Source organism: Bufo gargarizans, chromosome 2 (assembly GCF_014858855.1).
Source record: "Bufo gargarizans isolate SCDJY-AF-19 chromosome 2, ASM1485885v1, whole genome shotgun sequence".
NCBI classification, from domain to species: Eukaryota; Metazoa; Chordata; class Amphibia; order Anura; family Bufonidae; genus Bufo; species Bufo gargarizans.
In genome coordinates, this window is record NC_058081.1 from 243,747,324 (window position 1) to 243,767,356 (window position 20,033).

A 20,033-nucleotide genomic window follows, 5' to 3' on the forward strand; every position below is an offset into this window, starting at 1 on the left:
GCTTCTAGACTGCATACTTCACTGTACACGACAACATGGCGGGTCTCGCTCAGTATCCCCGCAGCTGAAGAACCTTAGATATGCTGGCCGTGGTATTTACGCCTGAATCTCTCTCTCTCTCAACATGTCTACACCTTCCTTTCAGTCCATAACTCCACCTTCGTTGCAGAGACTTTTTTTTTTCTTTTCTTCACCCCTCACCCACCCACACGAAATGCACGGGTTCGCCATTACATAACAGGGCACGGACGTTCACTTTCTCTATGCATTCCTAATGTGAAGAGGGCGTGCCGCTATGCAAGGGCAAGCTGGTGCCCACAAGCAAAATGGTGTACGCTTTGGTGCACGCGTCGCCATTTTGCTTGTGGGCACAGGACGCTGCTGGGGCCCTTCCACACCCGCAACAGTCTTGTATTGAGTCCGTGGCAGCAGGGTTAGGAAACCCCGTGCGAGCATCCGACGCCATTTTCCAGAGAGAGGCAGTGACATAGAGCCAGCGTAGGCTGAGACACGGGAGGAGCGGGGTTTGTACACATTGGAGCTGCAGTCAGCTTAGGCACTGCAAACACCTTTATACCTCTTTTCTCCGGCCGTCATTTCTAGATTTTTTCAGTCAGAGCAGCTCCGCTTGCTTTCAGTCAGTTCCGTACATCTTCCTAACGGTCCCCGGGGCTGCTTCTGACGTCGCTTTTCCTGTCACCCTTCAAGCTGCTGGGAGGGATCGCTTGTAGTAATAGGATTTAGGTCTCACGTTAGCGGCCATTAAGATCACCCGTTAGGGAGGGGGTGCATTTACGTTTTCCGTTTTCGGTGTCCTGTTTCCTGGCTTTGGCACGTTGGAGGTAAGTTATTGTGCGGCTTTTGACGTTTTCTTCCACCTGTCTGTGTTTGCAGCATGCTAATTGCAGGGCTCCAGCCCTGTGTGTGTAAATACTGAGGTGGGTGTGAAAAACCTCCCAGCCTGCTAGGAAAGGGTCAGGCTGGATTAATATGGCGGGGTTTCTGGTCCACATAGCTGGCTCTGGCAGGGGGGTGGGCAGGCTCAGTGCATTGCTTTCCTCTGGGTTTTCTTTCTGACTGAAGGATGCTCACCATTAACCCTTCTTGCCCCCTTTTCAGGCCTCTTGCTTTAACCTGCACATTGCTGTATTCCACTAGGTTTGTGGTAATAGTAATGCAGCTTCATAAATTGTTAATGTGGCAGAACCTGGTAGTGAATGCAGATGTATAGGTGCTGTGCGGTGTATACAGCGCCTGCTTCTCTATATCTGATCTCTTTTAGCAGACGTATTGGACTCCCTTCTGGTACTGTGCGGTGTATACAGCGTCTATGGCCGCCTGCTTCTCTATCTGATCTCTTTTAGCAGACGTATTGGACACCCTTCTGGTACTGTGCGGTGTATACAGCGTCTATCTATGGCCGCCTGCTTCTCTATATCTGATCTCTCTTTTAGCAGACGTATTGGACACCCTTCTGGTACTGTGCGGTGTATACAGCGTCTATCTATGGCCGTCTGCTTCTCTATCTTTTAGGTTGCGCTTATAGTTGAGCGGAGGAAGTCCTTGAACCTATCTGCAGAATTGAGTGATCCTGGCGTGAATATGGCAGACCGATTTGGTTGTGTGCGTGTGCGTGTGCTAAAGGGGGAAAAACCAAAACCAAAAAAAATCCAGTGGATATGATGCTGGGGATGGCTGGTGTGTGTGTATAGCCTCACACCCTCTGCAAAGCTGTAGGTCTTCCCAGGGCTTTCTGCTCACAGGCTGCAGACATGGATGGGGGAGGAACAAGCGACCCTGTGCAAGACAGGCCAGCTCAGACACAACACCAGCACACAAAGGACGGGGGCACCATGCTTCCCTGCTAGGAGATGCTGTCCGCACACGGGCTGAGGGCATATGTACATTGTATGATGTGCGTGTGCTCCTCCTCTGTCATGCGGAATACGTTGTCCTTCCCATATGTGCATTGGGAGCGTCCGTCGGGTTGTTTCCTGGGATAACTTGGTTTTCCCTCAAATAATACTGACTGGAGGATCCTTTCCACCCACTGGTCCTGTCAGTACGAGAGACCTGGGTAGAAACGAGGAGCGATTTTACTTACGGGGTGACTGATCATTTGTTGTTGGTATGTCCCTCTTTTGTCCTTTTTGGAGAGGCTAAAAATGGCGGCCTCAGGCTGATGTTGTAATCTAATCACCTCGGGTTCTCCGCACCCCATGCACAATGTATGTCTGCAGCACACACATGTATTTAAGGAGAGTTTTCTGCAAATAATGCTTTTATTGCTGTAGCTCTTACGCGGTGGCCTTGTGTGCTATAAGCGGATTTAAAGGTCCGGAAGGGAGTTGATTTCTGTGTAATTTACCTAGAACTGGCCCTTTTAGTCGGGAAACAGCTGGCTTAACCCTAGAACTAGCTGCTTCAACCTGGAATTAAAGCTTAGCAGGATTGCTGTAGAGGCAGGGGGGCGGTGATGAGGGAGTGTATATACTCCTGTGTATATTGTCTTCCTGCTCTGCTTTAACCCCTTCTCGTCTGGAGGACATTACACAGTGCTTCGCCGCCCTTATGTAATATCCCTAGGATTGGTGTTTACACGCCTCACTTCCTGATATTCTTTGTTTTTGTTGGTGTGAAGCTTCTTAATTTATAGTCACAGAATTTCAGCATCAGAGACCTTTTATTTAAAGGGTTTGTCTCACTTCAGCAAATGGCATTTATCATGTAGAGAAAGTTACTACAAGGCACTTACTAATGCATTGTGATTGTCCATATTGCTTCCTTTGCTGGCTTGAATCACTTTTTCCATCACATGACATCCAAGGGTAACGACCACCTCAATCCAGCAGTGGTGGTCATGCTTGTACACTATAGCAAAATGAGATGACCCCTCTGGTGGCTGCGATCTTGGGAAGGCACGCTCCCATCCTGGTATCTGGTCTGCAGTGGTAGTCATAACCCCTGGATACGAGCAGTGTATAATGCAAAGGAAGCAATATGAACAATCACCATACATAGTAAGTGCCTTGTATTACCTTTTTGTGTACATGATAAATGTCACTTGCTAAAATGAGACATCCCCCTTTTAAGGGTACTTCCGTTTTTCAAAGATCTAAAGAGAAACCCGCTACTCCTATATCCTGGTGCATGCGCAGACCGGAAAACCAGAACCAGCAATGCTATTTCAGGAACACTTGGTACTGGATCCGGCGTTAATACATCTCTATGGAAATTAATGCAGGATCTGGCAAGTGCGGTATTGTTCTGGGATTTTGTCCGGTTAAATATCGTACAAGAGACGGAATGGTAGACATCCTGATGCATACTGAACGGATTGCTTTCCATGCAGAATACATTAGGACAAAACTGATGCGTTTTTTTTTCTGGTATTGAGACCCTTTACCAGATTTCAATACCAGAAAAGAATAACGCTAGTGTGAAAATTCACTTCAATGGGGCTGTGCAGCTGAGAGGTGATTTTCACGCATCACTTGTGGATTGCATGAAAATCGCAGCATGTTCTAGATTTTGCATTTTTCATGCAACGCAGGCCACATAGAAATGAATGGGGCTGCGTGAAAATCGCAAGCAAGTGCGGATGCAATGTGATTTTTCATGCATGGTTGCTAGGAGATGATGTTAGTAAATTGATTAGTCAATGTACTGTATTATCTTCATTCAGCAGGACCTGCACTGGCGTCACCACGCTCAACACAGTGAGCGCGATTACGTCATTAAAGGTCTTTTGGCAGGTCCTCGAAGAAGAAAGAAGACGTTGCCATCTGAGCGAACAAGTAGATGAGGTGAGTTATGTTTTTTTTATTTTTTAACACCTCAAAAATATTGCGCCTGCGCCGTACCTTTCTTTAATCGGTGCAGGCGCACTGAGAGGCGGCCTCTCTCCCGGCCGCTCCATCCTCAATGCGCCTGCGCCGGGTGTAGATATGACGTCATCGGCGCAGGCGCATTGAGGATGGAGCGGCCGGGAGAGAGGCCGCCTCTCAGTGCGCCTGCACCGATTAAAGAAAGGTACGGCGCAGGCGCGATATTTTGAATTCGAACAGGGCCAGCAGAGAACGAACCCGTTCCCTGGCCCTGTCAATCAAACGGCGGAGGGGGCGTCATGATGAGAGGAGGATGCGGCTGCTACCAGCAAGTAGCCGCCCTACTTGCTGGTAGCAAGGTAATTTACATATGATAAAACTTGATTTTTAACAATATCTACTGAACGAAAATTAATATTTAGCATATGTACAGGGAGCTTGCAGTGTAGGGATTAATATTAACGGGGAAAAAAAAAGGGGTTTAGTGGGCTGACAGAAGCCCTTTAAGTCTGAATAAAGCTCTGTTCACCAGCTCCCTTTTTTATTTCCCTTTAAACTGGGTACTATAGTGCTTAGGATATGCTATTCGTTTTGACAAGGGACATAGGAAACCTAACACAACAATCTCCCAGTCCAACAAGCTAATTTGGTTTGATTTTGAGACGTGAATTTTAGAAAGTTCCCATGTGCCGTAAATTTGGCAGATTTGCAGCTGCGATTCTGTTGGCACGTTGTAGCATCAGTGAAGTGGATGAGATTTTTCAAAAATCTCAACTAGGGCTGCAGCTAACGATTATTTGAATAATCGATTAGTTGCCGATTAATTTCTACGATTAATCGGGAAAAACGACAAAATTACAAAACAGAGGTTTATATGATCTTACTTGAAAAATTATGTTCAAAGGCCATATTAAAACAAATTGTGGACGACACTTATGGGGGATCTGTGGACGACACTTATGGGGGATCTGTGGACGACACTTATGGGGGATCTGTGGACGACACTTATGGGGGATCTGTGGACGACACTTATGGGGGATCTGTGGACGACACTTATGGGGGGATCTGTGGACGACACTTATGGGGGGATCTGTGGACGACACTTATGGGGGGATCTGTGGACGACACTTATGGGGGGATCTGTGGACGACACTTATGGGGGATCTGTGGACGGCGTTTATGGGGGATCTGTGGACGGCGTTTATGGGGGATCTGTGGACGGCGTTTATGGGGGATCTGTGGACGGCGTTTATGGGGGATCTGTGGACGGCGTTTATGGGGGATCTGTGGACGGCGTTTATGGGGGATCTGTGGACGACACTATTATGGGGGATCTGTGGACGACACTATTATGGGGGATCTGTGGACGACACTATTATGGGGGATCTGTGGACGGCGTAGTTATGGAGAGGGGGATATGTGCACTGTTATGGGCATAACAGTGCACAGATACAGATCCCTTTCCTCATAACAGTGCACAGACCCCCCTCCCCATAGCAGTGCCATACACAGACCCCCCCTCCTCCCCATAGCAGTGCTATAGACAGATCCTCCCCCCTCCCCATAGCAGTGCTATACACAGACCCCCCTTCCCCCTAACAGCCCCGGCGCTTGCATCTTTATTTTACCTTTTTACAATGACGCTCCCGCTCCTGTAACAGCCAGGCAGAGCGGACGGCGGCGTAACGTCACTCAATCACGTGACGCGCCTGCTCCGCCCACTTCATGAATGAAGGAGGCGGAGCAGGCGCGTCACGTGATTGAGTGACGTTACGCCGCCGTCCGCTCTGCCTGGCTGTTACAGGAGCGGGAGCGTCATTGTAAAAAGGTAAAATAAAGATGCAGCGCCCGCCCGCATAGCAACGAATCGGCGATTATTCGATAACTGGATTCGTCGACAACGAATCCAGTTATCGAATATAATCGATTACATCGATTAATCGTTGCAGCCCTAATCTCAACCACATGTCGTGGAAAAACCCTCAGTATAAACTGACTTGTAACTGGGTTTTCAGTCTGCAGCATATCGATTTCTGAAGACCCTCTGTAGTTCCTACAGTAATGTTGCCACTAAAACAAGCCCATTTCAGCCGTTAATTTATGGTGCCATATTTCAGAGAAACCCACTGCTGAATTTCCGTGACTGAAGTTAAGTTGTGGTCTCGCTATGTTACCTTTGTTTTCATGCTCTAGGTGACCATTCTAATCCTGGTTCTTCACCAAACACTTCCTAAGCCACTCCTGTGTGCTTAGGGTCATTGTCTTGTTGGCTCATGGATGTGGTACTTGTCATGGGGTATAGCCCAAGTTTTATCTTCTTCTAAGTTAATAAACATTTTTTGTTTTTTACCGTCCAGATACAGGCAGTGAAATATCAGTTTTGTTGGCAGGTAAACCTTTGGCCCAGTCTGAGGTCCAGAGCACATTGGACCCGGTTTTCATTAAGAATATCTCTGTACTTCACTCCATTCAGTTTTCCTCAACTCGGACCATTCATTCTGTTCCAGCTCTAGAAAACCACCCGTAGCATGGTGCTGCTACTACCATGCTTCACTATAGGGATGGTAATGGGCAATTCCTGGCTTCCTCCAAACATGACATTTAGGCCTCTTTCACACGAGCGTGATGGATTAGGTCCAGGTGCGTTCAGTGAAACTTGCACCTTTTTGCAAGCAAGTTTTGTCTGCGATTGCGTTCAGTTTTTTCTGCGCGGGTGCAATGTGTTTTGATGCGTTTTTCACGCGCGCAATAAAAAAAACTTAAGGTTTACAAACAACATCTCTTAGCAACCATCAGTGAAAAACGCACTGCATTAGCACTTCCGAATGCAGTGCTTTTTTCACTAAAACCCCATTCACTTCTATGAGGCCAGGGCTGCGTGAAAAACGCTGATTATAGAACATGCTGTGTTTTTCACGCAACGTAGAACTGATGTGGGGGGGGGGGGGGGGAAGACTCATGTACACAGACCTATTGAAATGAATGGGTCAGGATTCAGTGCGGGTGCTATGCGTTCACCCGTGTGGAAAAGTCGTTTGTGTGCAAGGGGCCTTAGAATCGAGGGCAAAAAGTTCAATCTTGGTTTGATCACACCAGGGAACATTGTTTCTCACAGTCTGACAGTCTTTTAAGTGTTTTTCTTTTTCTGCAAACTTTCAAGTGTCTTTTTACTGAGAAGAGGCTTCTTTCTGGCCACTCTACCATAAAACCCAGGTTGGTGGAATACTGCAGCCGTAGTGACCACTCTTCTTGTGCCAAGGCCCTTTCCACCTCTTCCTCCATGTAATAATTATGTAGGTTACAGTGCTCTTGGTAACTTTCAATGCACCATAATATTTTAATTTTTTTTTATACTGTTCTTCAGTTCTGCACCTCCAAACAGTCTCTGAAAGCAGGAAATGTATTTTCTCCTCATGACTTAGTTTTTGCTATGATAAGACCTCACAGGGGTGCTTTCCAAATCAATTTGGCAGAATTTACCACAGTAACTCCAATTAGGGCGTAGAAAAATCTCAAAGATAATCAAGAGAAATGTGAGGCCAATCAGAGCTAAATGTCCAGTGTCATTGCAAAGGGCCTGAATACGTATGTCTAGGGGAAAGCGAATCGACTTTGGATGAAACATCCAAAGTCAATTCACATAAAACTTCGATCCACTGCTGTATGGAGCAGTAGCCAATACATTCTAAGGCTACTTTCATACTGGTGTTTTGGTTTCCGTTTGGGAGATCCTTTCAGGGCTCTCACAAGCTGTCCAAAACAGATCAGTTTTGCCCTTAATGCATTCTGAATGCACAGGAATCTGCTCAGAATGCATCAGTTTGGCTCCGTTCTGCCTCCATTCCGCACCAAAGGCGAGTGTACGGAGCTCCTGGCCACTCTACTACAACGGTGGCCGGGACTATAGGAGCTCACATATACTAGTGTTTTTTTTTTTTTTTTTTTCTATATTGTGCAAGCATGACCACCACTGATGGATTGCAGGGTAGTCTGTAACCATGGAAACGAACAGTGTATAATGTGATGGGGGAAAAATTAATCCAGCCAGCAAAGGAAGCAATATGGACAATAAATTAGTAACTGCCTTGTATTACCTTTCTCTACATGATAAATGCCACTTACTGAAGTGAGACAACTTTTTTAAAGGTTTAAGGTTCAAGGGGGAAGTGTTCTCAATAAAAAGCTAAATACAAGACGGGAGGGCAGGGCGGTAAGATCAGGAGCAACATCAGGAAATGTTATTTTACTGAAAGATTGGTTGAAGCTTGGAACAAACTTCCAGAAGATGTGGTTTCTGTGTTTGCTGTGGTTTCGCTGTACACATTACTGTTTGCCAGTCCCAGTTTAGTATTTTTCTGTCTGCCATTTCAGGTATCCAGTTGAGATCTTTGTAGGTGCCCTGTCACACTTTGGACATCTCTGGTTTCCGGAGCTGTAATATGTCTATGTCCATAAGCATTGTTGAGAATAATCTGACGTCTGTTTTGATTGGTTAGCGAAACGCTTTGCCTTATGTCTTGTACTGCAATATGCTGTTATACATATTTGCTGAATGTAGGTGCTTACTAGGCTGCTCTGATACCTCTAAACTGTGTAATGCCTTGTGAACAATAGTAGGTGTGTATGTCTTGTTAATCTAGTTGTTTGATTCTTCAAATTTGGGTCCTCAGCCAAACATTTAGGGTTTGACTATACAGGAATGGGATCGCAACACCAGTTGCAAGAAATTCACAGTGTTGGCTTCCTTGCAACTGGCACGGAGATCCCATTAATTTCTGTGGGATCACTGCTACTCTGCGATCCTGGCCATGAACAGTGTAGCTGTACTCTAACACATTTAAGAGTATATCTGTAAAGCCTCGTGCACACGACCGTTGTTCGGGACCGCATCTGAGCCGCAGTTTTTGCGGCTCGGATGCTGACCCATTCACTTCAGTGTGTGCTGTCCGCATCCGTTGCTCCGTTCCGTGGCCTCGCAAAAAAATATAACATTGTCCTATTCTTTTCCACGCTTTGCTGACAAGAATAGGCATTTATATTAAAGGCTTTGGAATTGTGGAACGCGCACAGGCTCCATCTGTGTTTTGCGGATCCTCAACTTGCGGACTGCAAAACACACCACGATCGTGTGCATGAGGACTAAATATGGCGTGTATGATGTTGCTGCAAGTTTCTTATGTAGTCTGATGTACTAAAGTGATAAGCAATACATGACAAAACCCTCGTCATATCCTGTGGTTTCTGAGATCTGACAGGCTTGCCATTTTTCTCTCTCTGTAGTGAAGGATTAGACAGTCTAAGACCTTGATGGTGGCCCTCCTGTGCAGGCCCTGTTGGGAGGCAGCTACATGGGGTGCAACCGCCTAAAGCCTCATTCACACGTCCGTGTCTATGCTCAAATCCGAGAGAAGGTGGTCAATGATGCACCTGTAAAGGATCTGTGTTGGGTCCGTGTGTCAGTTTTTTTGCTGTCCGTGTGTCATCCGTGTTTCACTGACACTGCACAGCTGAAAAATTATTTTCAAAGCTCTTTTTCTAATAATCCATGAAATATGGATGGCATCTGTTTTTCACTGACCCATAGATTATAATGGGCGTGATGGATCCGTGAACATAGACAAAATAGAGCATTCATCCGTGCTAAAACACATTAAAATAAATGGGGAGAACACGGACGTGTGAATGAGGCTTTACTCAGGATGATGAGCCCTCATACAGCTCTGTAAATATAACTGCAACAAAGTTATAGGGGTCAGGTTTTTAAAGGTTTTTATTTTTTCAGTATTAAACCGCAAGAAAAACGATACAAATGTTGTATTGCCGTAATAATACTGACCTGGAGATTGAAAGTAAGGGCTGTTTCACACGATGTTTCTGGACTTGCCGGAGTGCACGGCTTTATCATGATTTATAATGCTATGTGTCTCTGCATGGCCTTTTTTCCACAGAATCATAGTGACCTAAAGCTGTCAGTATGATTCTGTAGAAATAAGGTCAAGCAGAGGCACATAGCATTATAAATCATGATAATGCCGCGCGCTCCTGCAAGTCCAGAGCGGAGGATCACACATGGAGCGTGATTCCCACAATGGACTCGCTTGTGTGAAAAAGCCCTAACAGGTCAGTTTTAATGCATAGGGAACACCATAAAGACCAAGCCCATAAAACTGTGTCAAAATTGTGCCCCCATTTACTGTATTTTTGCCCTATAAGACGCACAGGCCAATAAGACGCACTTTGGTTTTAGAGGAAGATGATGAGGCAAATTATTTTCATTAGACCTCAGATCAGCAGTCGGACCCCCAATATTAATCAGACCTCATCTGACCGCCCCAATCAGATCCCCAATGTTAATAAGACCTCAGATCAGAGCCCAATGCCTCCTATCAGCCCCAGTAGTGATATTTCAGCCCCATCAGCCTCAGATCACAAAATAAAAAAACACTTGGCTCTCCTGCTCCTGGACTCCGCCACTCCTCATCCACAGCGCGATCCTCTTCATCTTGCCGCCGGCTGTTGTGAAGGCTGCGCTCAGCGTGAGATCAGAACGCACTCGCGTTGTGCGCAGACTTCACAGCTGAGGATCAGAAAGCGGTGAGTACAGAGCCTTCACCGCTTCCTGGTCCTCCGATACTAATGAGCGCTTCCATAATGGAAGCGGCTCATTAGTAGTCACCCCATAAGACGCAAGGGCATTTTCCCACCACTTTTGGGAGGGAAAATCCGTCTTATGGGGTGAAAAATGCGGTAGATATATATATATTTTTTTTTTTTCCAGTTCCCCACTACATTGTATGCAATATCAAATGCAGCCATTAGAAAGTACACAAAAAAAGCCCTCATACAGCTATGTGAACAGAAAAGTAAAAAAGTTATAACCCTGGAAAGGCAGGGAGTAAAAAAAAGAACCTGAAATTGAAGAACACTCCACGGGTTAAAGAGGGCATTTATCATTAGCAGTTGATTGAGTAATTTTTAACCCTTTAAGGAACAATCATGACATACATGTACGTCACAGGTCCGGTCCCTAAACATGGTGCCCTCTCGCACGTGCAGGGGGCACCTTAGCCGCAGGGTTTTTGCTATTTTAAATAGCAGACATCCGCAGCACATGTATGCGATCAGCCATAAGGCTGATCGCAAACATCTTGTTTTTTTTTTTTTTTTTTTTTTTTTTTTTCTTCAACAAAAATTTATTGGAAAAACACTACAAAAACATTTTTTACAGACATTTTTACAATCTCTCAATTCTTAGTGTCCCAACTAATTATATATAATTATAATATATTCAATTCATCTTTTCTTTCATTTAGAAAACCCTCCCCTCCCTCCCCCCTAATCCCTAATCCCTAATCTGATCGCAAACATCTTGCCCTTCAGATGCTGTGGTCAAATGTGACCACGGCATCTGCGCAGACCGGAACTTTAAGTCGCACGCTTCTGGTCCGGTAACGGCGTTCCCTGGCTGAGATCGGGGAACCTGTTACCTTGCGCTAATTGACCGAAGCCTCATGCAGGCTTCAGAGTCAATTAGATGTATATATCAATGCAGGCCTTGTATTGGTATAGTGCAAATGAAGTCTTCAATGATGGCTATTTAGCCATCACTTAATCCTATGGGCAATCAAATGATTGCCAGTTATTGTCACCCTAGATGACAAAAAAGTAAAAAAAAAAAAAGTTTTTTACAAATATATACCTAAAAGTTCAAATAAGCTATGCTATTAAAATATAACTATTAATGGCATACGGCAAATGGCGTAGCGGGGGGGGGGGGGGGGGGGGGGAATAAAAACTGCCAATTTGCCATTTTTTTTGTCACTTCAACTGCCCAATAATTTTATATATATATATATATATTTTTTTTTTTTTATAAAAAGTGATCAAAAAGTCGCACACACTTAAAATTTGTATCACTGAAAAGAACAGATCGTCCCGCAAAAACTGTACACATAACTACAAAAAAGTTATAGGGGTCAGAATATGGTTATGAAAATCTTTTATTTTTTCCTCAAAGGTTAAATTATTTTTTTCAGTATTAAAACGCAAGAAAAATGATACAAGTGTGGTATCGTTGTTACCTTACTGACCTGGAGAATGAAGATAACAGGTCAATTTTACCGCAATAGTGTACAGTGAAAAAAGGGAAAATAATAATAAAAACCTTTTATCAGAATTGCGTTTTTCTTTCCTAATTCTAACCCATTTGGAATTCCCCCCCCGCTTTCTACTACATGGTGTGCAACCATAAATGGTTCCATTAGAAAGTACAACTTGTCCTAGGGTTGGTCGATATCAAAAATATTCAGACGATATTAAGAAATTTATCGCAATAACGATCGCTATAAATACCCGTTTAAAAGAAACACAAGGGGATGTTATACTGTATGGGGGGGCAGCCACAAGGGGACATATGAGGGCAGCGGCCAGGCAGCCACAACTTGGAGACATTGTCACACTGTATGGCAGTGTTCGCCGGGGCAGCAGCCACAAAAGGAGACATTACAGTATCAGGGGCAGTAGCCGCAAGGTGCTGCCCCCCCCCTGTGTGGCCACCTGTGTGACCTGCCTGCCACCACCATACAGTAATTCCTTCTTGTTGGTCATGGGGGAGGGAGGGAGGGACTCGTGATGGCTCATTGCCTGCCTGCTGGCTGCTATTTCAATGTGCAGTGCGGAGCATGCAGCTAGTTACATTGCAGGCAGGCAGGCATGAAGGACTGACGACTGAGTAGGCCAAGGTCGGACAGAAGACATACACCTTTAATAGCTGCCCGTCCGGCAGCTGTGATAAAGTTCAACTTCTGACTTTCCCGCCACTCGTGCGCTGCTCAGCCTGGGCGTCATCTGATCCCGAAATTTGATGTCGGTGGGCGGAGACTGCACCATGGGAGCAAGCGAGGAGGGGCGTGGTCGGCCGCTGCGGGAAGCAATTGGTGTGTAATGATGCAGGGGCGGGCGGCCTCGTATGCAGTTTTTTGAAGCGGTCAGCGCACATGACCGCTTTGGCGACGTCACAAAATACTGCGGTAATTAGGAAACAGCGATATCGCCATTTTTTAATACCACAGTATATCATGAACACCGGTATATCGCCTAAAGCTAACTTGTCCCTCAAAAAATAAGCCTTCATAAGGCTATGTGAATGGAAAAATAAAAAAGGACTATGGGAAGGTGGGGAGTGAAAAACGAAAGCGCAAAAATGGAAAATCCCAGGGTCCCTAAGGAGTTAAGTCTCTTTGCTTTGTGTGTCTGCGCCAAGTTTGACATGTTGCACCTTAATACTATATTTGGCATGATTGCTATGTGATGTACACCTATATATGTAAAATTACACTGGGAGGTTGCCTAGCGTGGAGTTGCAACTTTTGCCAAAAGTCACACATAGTAAATGAGACATAATCCAGGTCTGATCTCGCTATTGTCCATTAAAACCTAGACCACTTTGAAACATGGGGATTCTCAAACACCGCAATAGACACGACTTGTGACATTTTTAAGCCACAAAACTGAAGTGTGTGATTTGATCAATGTCCTTCTCATTGATTACACAGGGCAGTGTGCAGTCCACAAACAACTGAAAAATGTGGACTGCACACTTACACAGGGCAATTATCAGGATCTGTCTGTCTCAATTATTGGCCCTTGTAAAAGAGACCCAATTCTCATTAGACTACTTTATAGATTTCCAGGAGGAATAACGGCACCAGGTGCTGCATCGTTGCTTGTTGGATCTTCTTTGTTTGAATTACTTCAAGCCTGATCATATCTGCCCTGTTCAGACCTTGCTGTCCCTCATCCTCATACAGAATCAATATTTCTGATCAGCAGATCACTGTTTAGACCGCACAATCTGCTGCCCAGAAATGATGATTGATGTGCATTCACGAACGACTGGATCACCTGATAAATGAGCGTTTTGCTTGTTCTTCTGTTGATCGGCGGCGCATTTAGTGGGGTAGATTGTCAGGAACATTTGTTCCCGACAATCTGTCTGAATATCGGACTTTGTAATCCCACCTTAATTCACCTGATGAAAACGCTGGTTCCGGAGTTATAGTTTCTCTTTATGTGCACATTAGGCCTTTACTGCAATGAGGCGTCGCCATTGCTCTTGTTGCACCCAGCTCCACTCCTTTCTGTGCCCTTCACGGCTGCTTTGGCTCTGTCTGGTCTTGTCAATCAAAGTCCTAAATCATAATGTCAAACCTAAAGTTGTGTGTGTTTTTTTTTTTTTTTTTTTTTTTTTTTTTATAGTTTTTTTTTTGTGTGTAACTATTCAAAAAAAAAATATATATATTATTTTTTATTTTACATAACATTACAAACTTCACAGAATTTTATTTGTGGACCAATATTAGTTTTCTTTCCCACATTTATACAATTGAAACACATTAGACTATGACCACACGTTTTCTGATGCAGTTTTGAAAGCCAAAACCAGGAGTAAATGATTAAAACAAGTCGTATGCATATCTGTCCTGTATACTTCCTCTAGTTTTATGATCTACTCCAGATTTTGGCTTCCAAACCAGGAAACCTGACCTTGTGGTCTTACCTTAGGACTCATTCACATGGCCGTTGTTCGGCCGTTCCGTGCATTAGGGGCCGCAATTTCCCCAAAAAATTGAATTGCAGAGCCATTCAATACGGGCACGGCCGAACGACGGCCGTTTAGACACGCAGATCTTTTGTGATACACACCCAACTATTGGTCTGATTGGACAGAAATTGGTCAGATAATCTGTTGGTGTGAATGCACCGTTAGAGTACTGGACACCTTTTTTACAGAAAGGTAAACATTAAAGTGTACTTATTGTAAATGCCATACAGTTGTACTTTTATGATATGTTTATTTTTACCATATGGCAACTGAAGTTTAGGTGCCTTTTGCGCTTTAGGACTCCCCTGCAGCCCCACTTTGCGCTGTACAGGCCAGAGCATCGCTGCTGCCGTTCTTGATTGGCTATTTCAGGCTTTAGCAGAGCGGGCACAGGCAGAGGAGTAATGTGTTGTCTGAGCTCCTGCCCTGTTCGCTCACTCTGCTCTGTTAGGCCCCATGCACACGGCCGTGTTTCACAGCCGTGTGCGGGCCGTGGAACCGCGGCCTGTATCCCTCCTGAGAGCAGGAGCGCACGGCGTCACTGGTTGCTATGACGCCGTGCGCTCCGTGCTGCCGGCACAGTACAGTAATACACTGGTATAGATCATACCAGTGTAGCACTGTATTGCGGCGGCAGCAGGGAGCGCACGGCGTCATAGCAACCAGTGACGCCGTGCGCTCCTGCTCTCAGGAGGGATCCAGGCCGCGGTTCCACGGCCCGCACACGGCTGTGAAACACGGCCGTGTGCATGGGGCCTTAATGACATGTACCAATGTTGTAAGCAGGCTATTAGCGGAGCGAGCGCAGGGCAGGATTATCTACTTTTTATACAGGCAGGATTAGAATGACAGCACCTCTACATACAGATAACAGAGGATCCACCATCCACTCAATGAAGACGAAGATGTGGCCCATCTAAGAAGGCAACCCTTTGCAAATCAACAGAGGTCGAATTCCAATTCGGCCGCGAAAGTTAAAAGGCTTTTCTGCTGATGAAATCTGCAGAGGTGCAGGTGCTTTTGGAGCCCCATACTCAGTAGGGTCCACTTTTAAACACATCTGGTAGGCCCCTGGTTCACTTTGGTAGTAGCCTTTCCGCCTTTTCCACGTTGCTTATTCAAAGGGGTGCCATTTGTCCATTCTCAATACACTTTCACTACGTCAGCACAAGACCAATTCACAAACTGCGCTGTTTCAGGAATGCTGCCACCCATGGCCCAAAATCCAATAATCATTCCTTTTTATTTTGTAACTGATATATTGTCCCGTGATGGCAACGAGGGATATGTTTGCAGACAGCCTATCACACATCTTAGTCTACTTTCACACTGGTGTTTTGGCTTTCCGTTTGAGATTCGTTCAGGGCTCTCACAAGCGGTCCAAAACGGATCAGTTTGCATTCTGAATGGAAAATGATCCACTCAGAATGCATCAGTTTGCATCATTTCAGTCTCCATTCTGCTTTGGAGAATGACACCAAAATGCTGCTTGCAGTGTTTTGGTGTCTGTCTGATGAAACTGAGCCAAACGGATCCATCCTGACACACAATGTAAGTCACTGATGCCATTTGGCACAATAGAAAACGGATCCCTCCTCCATTGACTTTCAATGGTGTTAAAGACGAATCCGTCTTGGCTATGTTAAAGATAATGCAAACGAATCCGTTCTGAACTAATGCAGACGGTTGTATTATTTGATCGGATCCGTCCATGACGCAAATGTTTAAGTAGCCTTATACTGTATACCCACCAAACCAGCTCACATGTGACTTCCTTTATGAGCTATGCGCTGCTGACGTCAAAACTAGGAAGTGGTCATAATGTGACTCGTCTATATAAATATGATGACCTATAATCGGGCATCAATATCTGATCGGCGGTGGTCCAGCACTGTTGGAAGCTGTTTGCAGAGGAGGCAGCGCTCCATGCAAGCACTGCTTCCTCTTCATTACACTGTGCATCATCTCCCTTACAGAGGCGTAGTGTAAGTATAAACTTGTGATTACACTGCTCTTCCGAGACGATGGACAGTGTGGTGGAGAGGAATTGGCTCTCGTGTGTAGTGCCACCTCCTCAGCTGATTGGCAGGGGTGCCAAGTGTCAGACCCCCCTCCGATCTGATATGACCTGTCCTGATTATAGGTCATCAATATAAATGGGCTGTACAACCCCTTTAACTGACTCGCTTGGAGTCTGAGACTACACATTCAGGAAATAAATGTTGACTTATCTCTTTGTATTCATATATATATTTTTTCCCCTTGTAAGTTATATCTCTCCTCCTTGCTGGATCCGCTTCTGGCTTTGGCTCAAAAATATGCATTAACTCCAGCTTTATGGTATATTCTGTTCTACTTGATTTTCTGCAGACAATTTTTGCCCCAAATTCGGAGAAAGTCACAGGAAATCCTGCAGTCATTCAGATCTTACTGAAGGTGTTTTTTTTTTTTTTTCTGCAGATTTTCCTGTAGAAATCAGCTGAGCCTCTAAAATTAAAAAATTAAAAACCCACTATAATCTTTTCTCGTCCCATGGCAAATTTTTGGTTCCCTGATGGTCTCTGTACATCCCGCCTCCAGCAATGATTTTGTTGCATGTGACTGCAACGACATGGACCCGAGAAACCTTCCTCTAGGCAATTTTTTAATTCTATCAGAAAAATTCACAAAAATATGCAACATAAATTGACATGTTGCAGTTTTGAAAATCTGCACCGCAGATCATTTTCTGTGTGCAAAATGTCCGCAGCATGCGAGAGGGATTTGTTCACATCCACTGCACAGATGCTTTTTTCGTTTATAGATTTCTGTCTGCAAATCTGGACAGAATATCCACATTTCCTCCTGTGTGGAGTTGCTCATTTGTTGGATGCTGGCATGTTTCATGCAGCTGGTAGCACATCACCCTGTAGAAACAGGAATTTGCTGACGACAGACAAGGGACCTGTATGGGGATGAAAGATCATAGTACCTATGATTGACCGCCATACACCACTGATCATTGCCGCACATATATGTGTAACCAGTGAGCGGGCAGTGATTGGGAATTAAAGGGCTTCTGTCACCCCACTAAGGCTACTTTCACACTAGCGTTCTGCTGTCCGCTCGTGAGCTCCGTTTGAAGGAGCTCACGAGCGGAGCAGAACGCTTCCGTCCAGCTCTGATGCAGTCTGAATGGATGCGGATCCGCTCAGACTGCATCAGTCTGGCGGCGTTCAGCCTCAGCTCCGCTCGTCTCCGCACGGCCAGGCGGACAGCTGAACGCTGCTTGCAGCGTTCAGCTGTCCGCCTGGCCGTGTGGAGGCGTGCGGATCCGTCCAGACTTACAATGTAAGTCAATGGGAACGGATCCGCTTGAAGATTGAGCCATATGGCTCAATCTTCAAGCGGATCCGTCCCCCATTGACTTTACATTGAAAGTCTGAACGGATCCGCTCAGGCTACTTTCGCACTTATTAATGCAGACGGATCCGTACTGAACGGAGCCTCCGTCTGCATTAATATGATCGGATCCGTTCAGAACGGATCCGATCAAACGCAAGTGTGAAAGTAGCCTGAACCCTTTTTTTTTTTTTTTGGTTTACTTATAATCCCTATAGTGCGATTTCTGCATACATAAGCTAAATAGGGGGCGTCTTTAGGATCGGAGGATGCGGCTGCTACCAGCAAGTAGATGCCCTACTTGCTGGTAGCAAGATAATTTGCATATTTTCTAATTACGTTTTTAACAAATTCTACTGGACCAAAATGATTATTTAGCTTATGTATGCAGAAATCGCACTATAGGGATTATAAGTAAACAAAAAAAAAAGAAAAAAACGGTTTAGTGGGGTGACAGAAGCCCTTTAACTTCCTCATTCCCGATTGCTGTGTAAAAGGCCCAAGCGGGTCACTGATCGAGCAAACAATTGTCGGGAGAGAAGCGTTCCCTCCCGATAATCGCCTGCTATGTCGTAATTAAACAGCGCGATCTGCTGCCGGCAAACGATTATTTGTAAGTGTGCTTAAAAATCAGTTGCCCAATGAACACTGCCGAAAGATTTACAGCAGTAATACAGCCTTAGATCAAAAAATGAATGCTAAATGTAAACGATAGATAAACTTCCCTACAGGGTAGTTGCTGAAACTGCCTTGTAGAAATGCCGCGTATAACACAGATTTACTTACCCACCTGATCTTTTCCATTTGCATCTGGTAAACAGGTAAGGCTACTTTCACGCTCGCGTTTGTATTATCTGTAACATAGCCAAGACAGATCAGTCATGAACTCTATTGAAAGTCAATGAGGAGCAGATCAGTTTTCTATTGTTCCAGATTGTGTCAGTTTCGTCAAGCGGACAGCAAAACGCTGCAGGCAACGTTTTGGTGTCCGCCTCCAAAGCCGAACTGATTCATTCTGAGTGGATCCTTTTCCATTCAGAATGCATTAGGGCAAAACTGATCCGTTTTGGACCGCTTGTGAGAGCCCTGAATGGATCTCGCAAACGGAACGCCAAAACACTAGTGTGAAAGTAGCCTATGGGGATTCTGACAATGCTGGAGCTTGGTTATCTTTATACCCTACTGCAGACAGGGCACCGCAGGGAAGCTCCTGCAGCAGCCACTTGTCTCACAGCCAGACACAGGATTGTGAGGAGGAGGGGGAACATGACTCATCCTATACCTATATGGTAGGGGGTGGCCACAAGGAGACATTACTCTATATGGGATGGGGGCAACAAGGAGATGTTATACTGTACAGGGCTTATACAGTAAAATGTCTGTGTTTCTCCCATACATTATAGTAATGTCTCCTTGTGGCCCCCACACCATGTAATGAGGGTTGGGCGCATGGATTTAGAAATTAATCGGTCTGCATTCAATCCGCACAAAATATGGATCAGATGCCTATAGTAATGGGACAGAATAATCATAAATCAAACTTTCACTTTTTAATCCTTAATCCTTTGTAGTCAATTACAGCCTGAAGTCTGGAACGCATAGACATCACAAGACGCTGGGTTTCATCCCTGGTGATTCTCTGCCAGGCCTCTACTGCAACTGTCTTCAGTTCCTGCTTGTTCTTGGGGCATTTTCCCTTCAGTTTTGTCTTCAGCAAAGGAAATGCATGCTCAATCGGATTCAGGTCAGGTGATTGACTTGGCCATTGCATAACATTCCACTTCTTTCCCATATATGATGCTCCTCACCAACTGGCATTTCCCCCAGTAGTGCCATACATAGATCTATTTGAAAAACAGACATTAGACTCCTCTGCAGGCCACAGGTTTCTTCTTTCTTCGGGCCACAGAACCTAAGTTGCCGCTTCCTGGCGCATGCAGTTGTGATAACATCACAGACAAGAGGTCACTGGTAGTGCAATGATGTGGTCACCTGCCTAAGTCATTGTGCCGTGCATTACCCAGCAAAAGAGGTTACGATGATGTAATTGTGACTGCGTGTGCTGTTCTACTGCGGCCCGAGGTCTATGAGGATGAACGGCGGGGACGGGAGCCAGAGGCTCCCATGTCCCACATATTCAATGAAGACAGTCTGCAGATGGTGTTGTCTTTGCTCTGGATAACCTTGTGCAAGGTGTTGGGTGCCATACACCCCAGGGGGAA

At 45.3% G+C, this 20,033-nt stretch overlaps 1 protein-coding gene across 1 annotated transcript in view; it reads left to right on the plus strand.

The window, feature by feature from the left end:
• Nucleotides 1-282: 282 nt before the first annotated feature.
• KMT2E (lysine methyltransferase 2E (inactive)) overlaps nucleotides 283-20,033 on the plus strand; it is a 109,692-nt gene continuing 89,941 nt past the window's right edge. Inside the window, 1 exon segment of the mRNA XM_044280167.1 lies at nucleotides 283-842. The gene's annotated coding sequence lies outside the window, so the exon portion shown is untranslated.